The 10840-nt window shown below is 34.3% G+C and overlaps 1 protein-coding gene across 2 annotated transcripts in view; it reads right to left on the bottom strand.

The window, feature by feature from the left end:
* Positions 1–10840, bottom strand: part of LOC106474026 (vasopressin V1b receptor-like) — an 18069-nt gene that overhangs the window by 2470 nt on the left and 4759 nt on the right. The window contains exon 1 of one of the 2 annotated variants that reach the window (XM_022402409.1): positions 9737–9826. The exons of the other annotated variant lie outside the window; for it this stretch is intronic. The gene's annotated coding sequence lies outside the window, so the exon portion shown is untranslated. Of the gene's footprint in view, positions 1–9736; positions 9827–10840 lie in introns of those variants that run through there. 2 annotated transcript variants of the gene reach the window in all.

The following is a 10840-nucleotide window of genomic DNA, read 5'->3' as shown; positions in this document are numbered from 1 at the left end:
GTTTCGATACCCGTGGTGCGCAGAGCGCAGATAGCCCATTGTGTAGTTTTGTGTTTAATTACAAACAAACAATTTAAAAAATGCACCCCTAGTGGCACAGCGGTATGTCTGCGGACTTACAACGCTAGAATCCGGGTTTCGATACCCGTGGTGTGCAGAGCAAAGATAGCCCATTGTGTAGCTTTGTGCATAAAATCAAACAAACAAACAAACAATTTAAAAATATATATAAAAATTGCTTTTTTTGTAACATGAATTTTATTTTTAAATAATTTAAAGGAATAATAAAATGTTTAAATCATTCAAATATATATTAGATCAAACATAAAAAAATACTATTCATAATATGAGTCAATGAACTTTCAAGTTCTAACAAACGTCATTGTAAGTGAAAAAAAACACACGAGAAGACAGACAGATTGGGGTTGTATAGACAAAGCATTGTCCGTGTTAGTCATTTCTCTTGGGTTAAAACCCCACTCCCGAGTTTTTAGTTATTGTTTTTTTTCATTCACAAAAATGGTTTATAAAAATACGAGTCTTTTAAGCTTTAGATTCATAATTTTCCCGTGATATGTGTTATATAACAAAGTTATTTGTTTGTTTGTTTTGAATTTCGCGCAAAGCTACACGAGGGCTATCTGCGCTAGCCGTCCCTAATTTAGCAGTGTTAGACTAGAGGGAAGGCAGCTAGTCACCACCACCCACCGCCAACTGTTGGGCTACTTTTTTACCAACGAATAGTGGGATTGACCGTCACATTATAACGCCCCCACGGCTGAAAGGGCGAGCATCTTTGGTGTGACGGGGATTCGAACCCACGACCCTCAGATTGCGAGTCAAGTGCCCTAACCACCTGGCCATGCCGGCCCAACAAAGTAAGAACATTTTACTTGAATTACAACGTAAAATAAATGTTTTGTTACGTGATTGAACTATACATTATTCGAACATTATGTAACTGGTTTCCGCCACCAAATTATTTCTTTTTTGGGCGTAAAATTGCAAAAAAGAGGCTACTTGTGCGCGCAGTACCCACTACAGGAGTCGAAGCCAAAATTTTACAGTTACAAATCCTCAAGCTTACCGCCGAGCTATCTGAGGGTGATGAAATTACATTGCTTAAAAATATTTTCGACAACGAATCAGATTGTTCGTTGCTCAAATACTGGATAAACACAACTTTGTGTGTTAACCAAACTCTCAAAATAAAAATAATAATAAAAACAAACTTCAAAATCAAACCTATTTGTGCAACACTGTGCGTAACAATCAATACACATTTTTTACTAAAAATTCTTGTTCCAAATATCAAGAAATTATTTACTTTCTTGGTAAATAAGACGAGATTACAACAAGATAAAAACTAGCTCAAGAACGACTTTTCAGTCCTAACAAAAGAGTGAAAACTAACCATCTGGTGATGTAAAACGGACTCACATAGACATAACCATTAAAATAGTTTTTAAAATTTTGTATATAACAGTGAAATAGAAGTACGAAATGATTTTATTATCTTTTATAAATCCAGTACGTGCCTTGAAACAAACATTATTTCTAAACCTAGTTGTCCATACGAACGTCAGGCAACTTTTAATGTATATAAAATAAAGTAAAAAAAAAATAGAGGTTAAAACTAGTTTGTTTATAGTTAAGCACAAAGCTACACAATGGGTTATCCGTGCTCTTCCCACCACGGGTATCGGAACCCAGATTCTAGCGTTGTAAGTCCGCAGACTAGAAAGATAAATAAAACCAGAGTCTAAAATTAGAAATAACTATACATGGTATAGAACCAATAAGTAGAGAAACAAATATAATGAAACACAGACGAACTTAGAGTGAAATAAAGACAGGAAAATAGATCCATGATTGGCTGGTACCTCGGGTTCTTAGCATTCGTCTATAAAGACAATTTCAACAGAAAAAGTAAGTTGTTTTATAGGTGTGTGTGTTTTATCTAGAGTATCTTCTTTTGTCTGTTTAATTTCAAAACAACACGAAATGTGTCATATTAGTCTCTGAAGCTTCGTCGTCGTTTCTGTCAAAGTTCGCTGGTCAAGTGAAAGAAATGCCGCTTCGAAACGGGCAGAACGAACGTCTATAATTGGAATCCCTATATCCTGTCGTTTGAGGCCTGTGATTTTCACGATTTTGATAACTCGACTTCTGGTTCGTTCATATATAAGGATCGTTTGATCATTAGCTTTTATTTATGTCATTCTCTAGCTTCGAAAAAAATGATCACCAAAACAGACCCTCATCCCAGTGGTTTGTTTTGTTTTTCTGTTTTGAATTTTGCGCAAAACTACTAGAGGATATATTGATATAGATTAGAGAGAAGACAGCTAATCAATGCTACCCACCGCCAACTCTTGGACTACTCTTTTACCAACGAATAGTGGGATTGACTGTCATATTATAACGCTCACTCGTTTGAAAGGGCGAGCGTATTTGGTAACGGGGATTCCAAGTTGCAACCAACAGATTGCGAGGCGAGCGCCCTAACCACCAGGCCATGCGAGGCCACCACTTCCCTCCCTCAGTTGGTCAGCGGTAAGTCAGTAAGCTTATAACGCTAAAATCAGGATTCGATACCCGCAGTGTGCAGAGCACAGATAATCCATTTTGTAACTTTGCGCTTAACAACTAATCCCAATTCAAAAATCTGACAATTCGCTCCCAACAATGATTAGCATGCTATAATTAAAGGTTTCATTTGCTCCCAACAATGATTAGCATGCTATAATTAAAAGTTTCATTCGTTGCAATAATTGGAATAAAAAAGTATTGTTATACAGAAAATTACTTACATTTTTAACCCAAGTATAAATATCTGTAAATATTTACATCAGTGTTAGTACTTGTAAATGTTTGCATCAATGTCCGTACTTGTAAACTTCGACATCAATGTCAACATCTGTAAATATTTACATCAGTGTTAGTACTTGTTAATGTCTGTATAAATGTCCGTACTTGTAAATGTCTATATAAATGTCCGTACTTGTAAATGTCTGTATCTATGTCAGTACTTATAAACGTCTACATCAATGTCAGTACTTGTTAATGTCTCTATCAATGTCAGTACTTGTTAATGTCTCTTTCAATGTCCGTACGTGAATATTGATACAGATATATATTTCTTCAGTAAGATCACATTCACTATAAAAATCAAAGTAATTAAATAAGCTAATTGAACAAGAACTTTGTGTATTTAACTTCTAAACATTGATATGTTTTTTATGATCCTGTAAGAACTAAAGAGGGTAGAATTAAATGGTTCATGAAATAAATAATTTCAAAAAGTCTATAAGTTTATAAGTTTAAAATTAAACTGAACGTCTTAATAATCGTTGTTAAGCTGCGGCAATATGATCCTCCTGTAATAAGGGGTGCCATCGTGTTGCTGTAAACATTCAAAATGTTGTAAATTGTGCTAAGTAAGTTTTATGAAGAGTAAATTACTCATATATTATGAATACGTTGTTACTTTCGTGATTATCTCAACCACTTTGCTTCTGTCAATCTACAACTTTGATGATAGTGTGTTCTTAATACGACCTTGCAACTTGAAAGATAACAAGCTCTCAATACCAACCTATAACTGAAAGTTATATGTTCTTAATATGAACATACAATTATGAAGATAATAAGTTAGTTCTTTATATCAGCCACAACTTTAAAAGTATTACGTCTTAATGTCAACTTTCAACTTAAATAATAGTTTGTTTTTTGATGTAAGCCTACAGTTTCAAAAATTCATAGTATTTGATACAAAGTACACTAATTAAGACGACTGTACGGTATTTGATACCAAACCCCACTCATTAAAGATATATGACCTTTCATACCAAACCACACCAATTAATGACGTACGATCTTTGATACCAAACTACACTAACCTAAGGATGTACGGCCTTTCATACCAAACTACACCAATTAATGACGTACTGTCTTTGATACCAAACTACGCTAATTAATGACGTACGGTATTTGATACCAAACCCCATTCATTAAAGATATATGACCTTTCATACCAAACTACACCAATTAATGACGTACGATCTTTGATGCCAAACCCCACTAATTAAAGATGTACTGTCTTTGATACCAAGCTACATTAATTAATAATGTATGTTCTCACATATTATCGGCGTGGCACGGCCTTGTGGCTAGGGCATTCGATTTGAAATCTGCGGGTCGCGGGTTCGAATCCCCGTCCCACCAAACATGCTCGCCCTTTCAGCCGTGGGGGCGTTATAATGTGATGGTCAATCCCACTATTCGTTGGTAAAAGAGTAGCCCAAGAGTTGGCGGTGGGTGGTGATGACTAGCTGCCTTCCCTCTAGTTTTACACTGCTAAATTAGGGAAGGCTAGCGCAGAGATAGCCCTCGTGTAGCTTTGCGCGAAATTCAAAACAAACAAACTTTATAGAAAAAGTATTAAAAAAAACTTTATTTATGATGAATTTGTAGAAAAAGTAAATGTCGCAATTATCTTTCTCAGTGTAATTATCCATCGCCTGTGATTAACGTCTTCTTAGTATCTGTCTTTTGGCAGGTTGTTTTATTGATCACAATTTACCAGTAAAAGCGACTAAAAGGCATCACTGGAGAACGAATACATTCCCCGCCGACCCAACGTTTTTCCTCCCTTCTTCTTCTTCTTCTTTTACAAATACCGGGAAGAATTCGATTCTCATATACATAGAGAGTCATGATGGATGATGGAACTGGAGGACTGCAATAGGGAATCTATTCGTGACGAATAAAACTAAGCCTTCAATTTCTCACTACATTCTGTACGCCAGTTTCAAAGCAGGTATTGGATAGTCAGAGTCGCCTTGTCGTTTCTGTAGACACGATTTTCGTCGCGAGTCCAAATCGTTGTTTTCACATTAATTATTTACATCTGTTACTTCACGGACAGTGTGTGTGTGCTGCTTTTGAATGAGATTGGAATAAATATTTGTGACAAGGACCAAAAAACTTACAAACAAACAAGAATAGATTTATTAATAGCTTTTCAATAGTTTTATTAAAACGATTTTGAATATGCCAACAAGCAAGTCGCCTAACAATCATAGTCGATATAAAATCGATGTGGAACGAATTGTATCAAAACTACATTTTGACATTAGGTAGATAATGTAATGCCACCAAAAAATTGATCGCTTTTGGGAATCAGAATATTTATACATTTCGATCATGAAAATAATATCAAAATGGGATTTAGATTTTCCACTACGGGAACATCCCTTGTAACCAATAGCACTGGAATATTGACCAACAGGGGGCACCATGGTCATCCAGAAATAGATCTTATTCATTTTCCCACTGCTTGGTTTATGCGACGGTCTATCGGAAGGCATGACTCTAAGACTTATCTTGGCGAACTCATGCCCAGTTGGCCTTGTTTCTAAAAGGATATCTTTCTTAATTATGTTGTATACTGTTGCCTGGAACACGTGGATGGCTTTTACCACTGACCTTTGTATTTGGGGATTTTCACCTGTTACAAGACGCCAGACTTCGCTTAATATAGCTGGTGTACGACTTGTTGCAACCATCTGCGGTGAGCTTACATAACTAAAGGATGTCATGGGCAAAGCATATCACTAATCTCTTAATGATTTCCATATATTTTACGGTTTCCCAGATCCGTTTCGACAGTGCGATAGCACTAAGTGTTGGGTCCGGCGACTTAGCTGGTATGTGTTCGTATGAAATAGTCTAAATACCCTTTTGTCCTCCGGCGGGACAGCGGTAAGTTTATGGACTTATAACTCTAAATTCCAGGGTTAGATTCCCCGCGATGGACACAGTAGATAGCCCAATGTGGTATTACTTTAAAACAAACATATAAACAATTTTTTCTATGTAGTGTTAGTGGTCTGTATTATATGCGTTTGTATTTGCTTAGTTGAGATCTTTCCATGTTTGTCAATGCACATCACAACTTTAAAAAACATTAGCTAAGAGATGATATCACTTATCTACAGGAGAACTTTAAACATTAGCTAAGAGATGATATCACCCAAGTACCTGTCTGTTCCGTAGCCACCGTGGGATTGGAAACCTAATTGTTAACGTTAGTTTACCGCTAAACCATTGTCAATGAATCTAACCCTCCACGGAAAGTAACAATATCATCCCTACCTCAATCTTTTTGTTATGTTAAAAACCTTTGGAGATTTGCCACGACATTACAGTTCATGTCGCTCTGACAATCCTTCATTGTGACTGAAAGGCAAATCTAGAAAGCTAATAATCCAGAAGGTGATTTATTCAACAACGTTGCGACCCTAAGTCCTTCATCAGATGATATTTAAACAGGTGTGATGGTCGAAACATTGTTGAATAAATCACCTTCTGGATTATTAGCTTTCTAAAGTAACATTGTTTTTTTTCTAACTTGGAACTATTTTGCATACCACTTCTTCTATTCAGTATTTTGTTCCTAACATTAACCCTATTCACGCTGCTTATATATAAAGCCTTCCATTTTTTAATTAAAAAAGTTTTTAGAGCTGTCCGTAAAATAAACTCGTTAGACTTCATCAAGAATTACATAATGATATGCTCGCTAACTTTTGTAATCTTATGATGGTGAATTCATGCTACATTTCATTTTCTATATTTTTCAGTAGATAAATAACAAATCTGTTCACTTTTATGACACAGGAAAAAATACAACTGACATAAATAAGCCTCTTTAAGCCTTCAGTAATGGAATATTGCTGCTTTCGTAGCCCTCGGTTTCATTATTCGGTGGTGATTCCGAAACCTTTAGATAATATATTATTGCAAGTTTCCAAGAAGTAATCATATTAGTTTCAAAGGTATCATTCATCTTATTGGATGAATTTTTTTTTCATGTTTTTTTAAGAACTAATGAAAACACCTGGCTTATTGTTGAAACTTTTGGCACATAATAGGTTTTCCATTATTTTTTTCAATAAGTAATTAAACACAAATTTCAAAATTATTTAGTGGCTTGTGTAAATTGTATTAATTACAATAAAACTATGCAAGTAATGAAATAAATTCATAATTAAATTATTTTAACAGTTTGTATAAGGACTAAAATCCTATACGTGTTTTAGAGTAAGCTCAATCCTATATTAGTTTTAAGTGTATTAAGCTCAATCCTATATTTGTTTTAAGTGTATTAAGCTCAATCCTATATTAGTTTTAAGTGTATTAAGCTCAATCCTATATTTGTTTTAAGTGTATTAAGCTCAATCCTATATTAGTTTTAAGTGTATTAAGCTCAATCCTATATTAGTTTTAAGTGTATTAAGCTCAATCCTATATTTGTTTTAAGTGTATTAAGCTCAATCCTATATTAGTTTTAAGTGTATTAAGCTCAACCCTAGATTTGTTTAAATGCAATACGTTCAGTCCTGATTTCTTTAAAGTAGATTAAGTTCAGTCCTAAATTAATTTTAAGTACATTAAGCTAAATCCTGGATTACTTTTAAATAGATTAAGCTGAGTCCTAAATTTGTTATAAGTAGAATAAGCTCAACGTGTCAGGTGATTTCAATAAGACATTATTGCTGATAAAGATATTTAAAATGTTTTACTTCTTTTAATCTTAATATCAAATCAATATTAATTCTTTGGGAAAATTTTAAGTTCAGAAAATTCAGTGATTTTGAATTGGTCTTTAGCTATTTTATGTTTGTTCTCCGATGGCTCAGCGTAAGCTTATAATCCTAAAATTCGGAGTTTGGTCTCCCATTGTGCAACGTTCCGTTAAAACAAAGACGCTTTAGATTTCAGCTTTTGTTATACAACATTTTCAGTGTTCTTTGTTTTTTAATAGTCGAACAAGCTCCATTAATATATGGCGAAACCCAGAGCTCAATACTATCACAGTGATCTGAGGAATTTAAAATAGGCCTAAACTAATATAAATTTCCATTGATACCTCTATTCTGTAAGATCACAACGAACAACAGAACGAATTGAAGAAAAACACAAGTTTGACTGGCTCTAGTTCCAGTGGAACGTGAATAACTCGTGCCGCTGACGATAAGAATTCATGCTGTAAGTTCTACAGACATGTATGTACTCAAGATCTACATACATTTCATCACACTTCAGTTGACCATTACATGTCTTCTGGTAGCCGTCTCGCACAGTTATCTGGATTTGTTTCTAAGACTAAAAAAAAACAAAAAAAACTAGTATTGAGTTTTGAGGTTCAGTTTTTAAATAATAATATCAACAGGCCTAAAGTTTGTGATAAAAATCACATTAATAAAATTAAGAGGAACGTCAGGGTTGGGGGGGGGAAGATATCTGAATATTTTTAGGCCTAATGGTTCCTAATGCTTCGCCACCTTTTGGCGTTTAAACCGTAAATTATAAATTAATAACCCCCCCTTTTTTTTTACAAACCTTTAGATAGACCAATAACAATACTGAAATAAGTATCTTAATGAAAAAGGATACAATACGAATGCCAAAAATTAGTGAGATTAGTTATAATATTGACGGCATTTTTGTAAGCCAGGGCGGATTATATAACTAAGAATTATTTAGGCTTTTCTTTCTTGCACAACATAAAGATAATATAAACTACTTTAGAAAATGAAAGAAGTTTGGAAGGAAACTTTTAAAAAAAACTTTATTTTTTTAGTAAAACAATATAAGTGCTCGATAAATTCCCGATAAAACACGCTTTCTAACTGTCCGTTAGTAAATCGTGAATTCCGTGGAAAAAAAATACCTACGGGTGACCGTAATTATCATCAAGTTACACAATTGAAAACCTAAACATTCCACTGATATCACTTCCCTAAATAAACTCCTCCGGTAGGACAGCGGTAAGTTTTCGGAATTACAACACTAAAATCAGGGGTTCGATTCCTTTGGTGGACACAACAGATAATGTGGCTTTATTATAACACGACACACGCGTACATAAGACATGACATTTTCATATTGTGCAGTAAACGGTACCGCCTGCTGCTTACATAAGACATGACATTTTCTTATTGTGCAGTAAACTATACCGCCTGCTGCTTACATAAGACATGACATTTTCTTATTGTGCAGTAAACTATACCGCCTGCTGCTTACATAAGACATGACATTTTCTTATTGTGCAGTAAACTCTACCGCCTGCTGCTTACATAAGACATGACATTTTCTTATTGTGCAGTAAACTCTACCGCCTGCTGCTTACATAAGACAAATTTTATATCGAAAACGTTTTGTTCGAAGATTTGCTATAAATAAAGCAAAATATATTTGAAAATATATTTCATATAATGTCGTTGAAAATGTATTACATAATTTTTGTGAAGAAATATAACATACAAGATCGCTGAAACTTAAACGTCATCGAAATTATAAGATGTAAGGTCTTTGAAAATATAACGTATTTCTCAGTCTTCGAGAATACAGTTTTATGCACATATATATATATATTAGCCTTCTTAGGAGAACGCATAATCATTCTTATAATATTTCCAAGACTTAGTTAAAGAAAACAAAAGGCTGAGACTAGTAAAATCGTTAATAACAATATTTCCAAGACTTAGTTAAAGAAAACAAAAGGCTGAGACTAGTAAAATCGTTAATAACAATATTTCCAAGACTTAGTTAAAGAAAACAAAAGGCTGAGACTAGTAAAATCGTTAATAATAATATTTCCAAGACTTAGTTAAAGAAAACAAAAGGCTGAGACTGGTAAAATCGTTAATAATTTTCCTCTACGTACCTTGAGTGTAGAGAAATTATTTTCCCTAACGTCAAATAAAGATGAAATTTTCTGCGAAGATTTAAGGTTTTATGCTGTTGTTTTGTTTCGTTGTTAAATTAAAAATACCATACATTAAAAGGATGGAACGAAGAGCAACTTTACAAGCCTCGTGACCGCCAAGAACTGCTCAGAAACTCAAATTCGATCTTATAGTTCATCCAGAAGGGAGGTGGGAATTTCTGAACGACGTCCAATCGCAGCCCCTGTTGGCAGCTTTTTAACAATACAGCATTACCATGCACGAAAGCTCTAATCTAATCTGCAACTCAAGTAATCTAAACTCGAAACCACCATATAAACGAGGGTCTGGCAACTATTATCTATTTTTGTAAAGTTTAATTTACCAAAACTTATCTATAAGTGACTAACTGGAGATTATTCAATACTTTTTTGTTCTGTCTGTCAATGATGGTTGTCGCTCTTTCTCTCTCTCTCTCTCTGCGGACGGTTGTGAACATGATATCGTATAACACTAAACCTAAATGATGTCAGCATCTCGTGCGATCAAGCCTTCAACAAAATAAAGTACTCAGCCGCAGTTATATAGAACATGTCACGGCTCTATATAGGCGTTGTCTATCGTGGAATTGTTTTATTTAATATCTTCATAAATTAGTAGCATCTCGATATGGTTAAGTGTTATTGTTTATCATAATAAAGAAAATTATCAAATAAGGCATTGTTCGTTCGTAATAGTGTTGCAACACTTCGTTAAAACATTGTTCGTTCGTAATAGTGTTGCAACACTTAGTTAAAACATTGTTCGTTCGTAAAGTGTTGCAATCCTAGTTAAAACATTGTTCGTTCGTAATAGTGTTGCACACTTAGTTAAAGCATTGTTCGTTCGTAATAGTGTTGCAACACCTAGTTAAAGCATTGTTCGCTCGTAATAGTGTTGCAGCACTTAGTTAAAGCATTGTTCGTTCGTAATAGTGTTGCAACACTTAGTTAAAGCATTGTTCGTTCGTAATAGTGTTGCAACACTTAGTTAAAGCATTGTTCGTTCGTAATAGTGTTGCAACATTCAGTTAAAGCATTGTTCGTTCGTAATAGTGTTGCAAC

This window comes from Limulus polyphemus, unplaced genomic scaffold (genome assembly GCF_000517525.1).
Source record: "Limulus polyphemus unplaced genomic scaffold, Limulus_polyphemus-2.1.2 Scaffold6736, whole genome shotgun sequence".
In the NCBI taxonomy this organism is placed as follows: Eukaryota; Metazoa; Arthropoda; class Merostomata; order Xiphosura; family Limulidae; genus Limulus; species Limulus polyphemus.
This window is presented reverse-complemented; position numbering and strand designations above follow the sequence as displayed.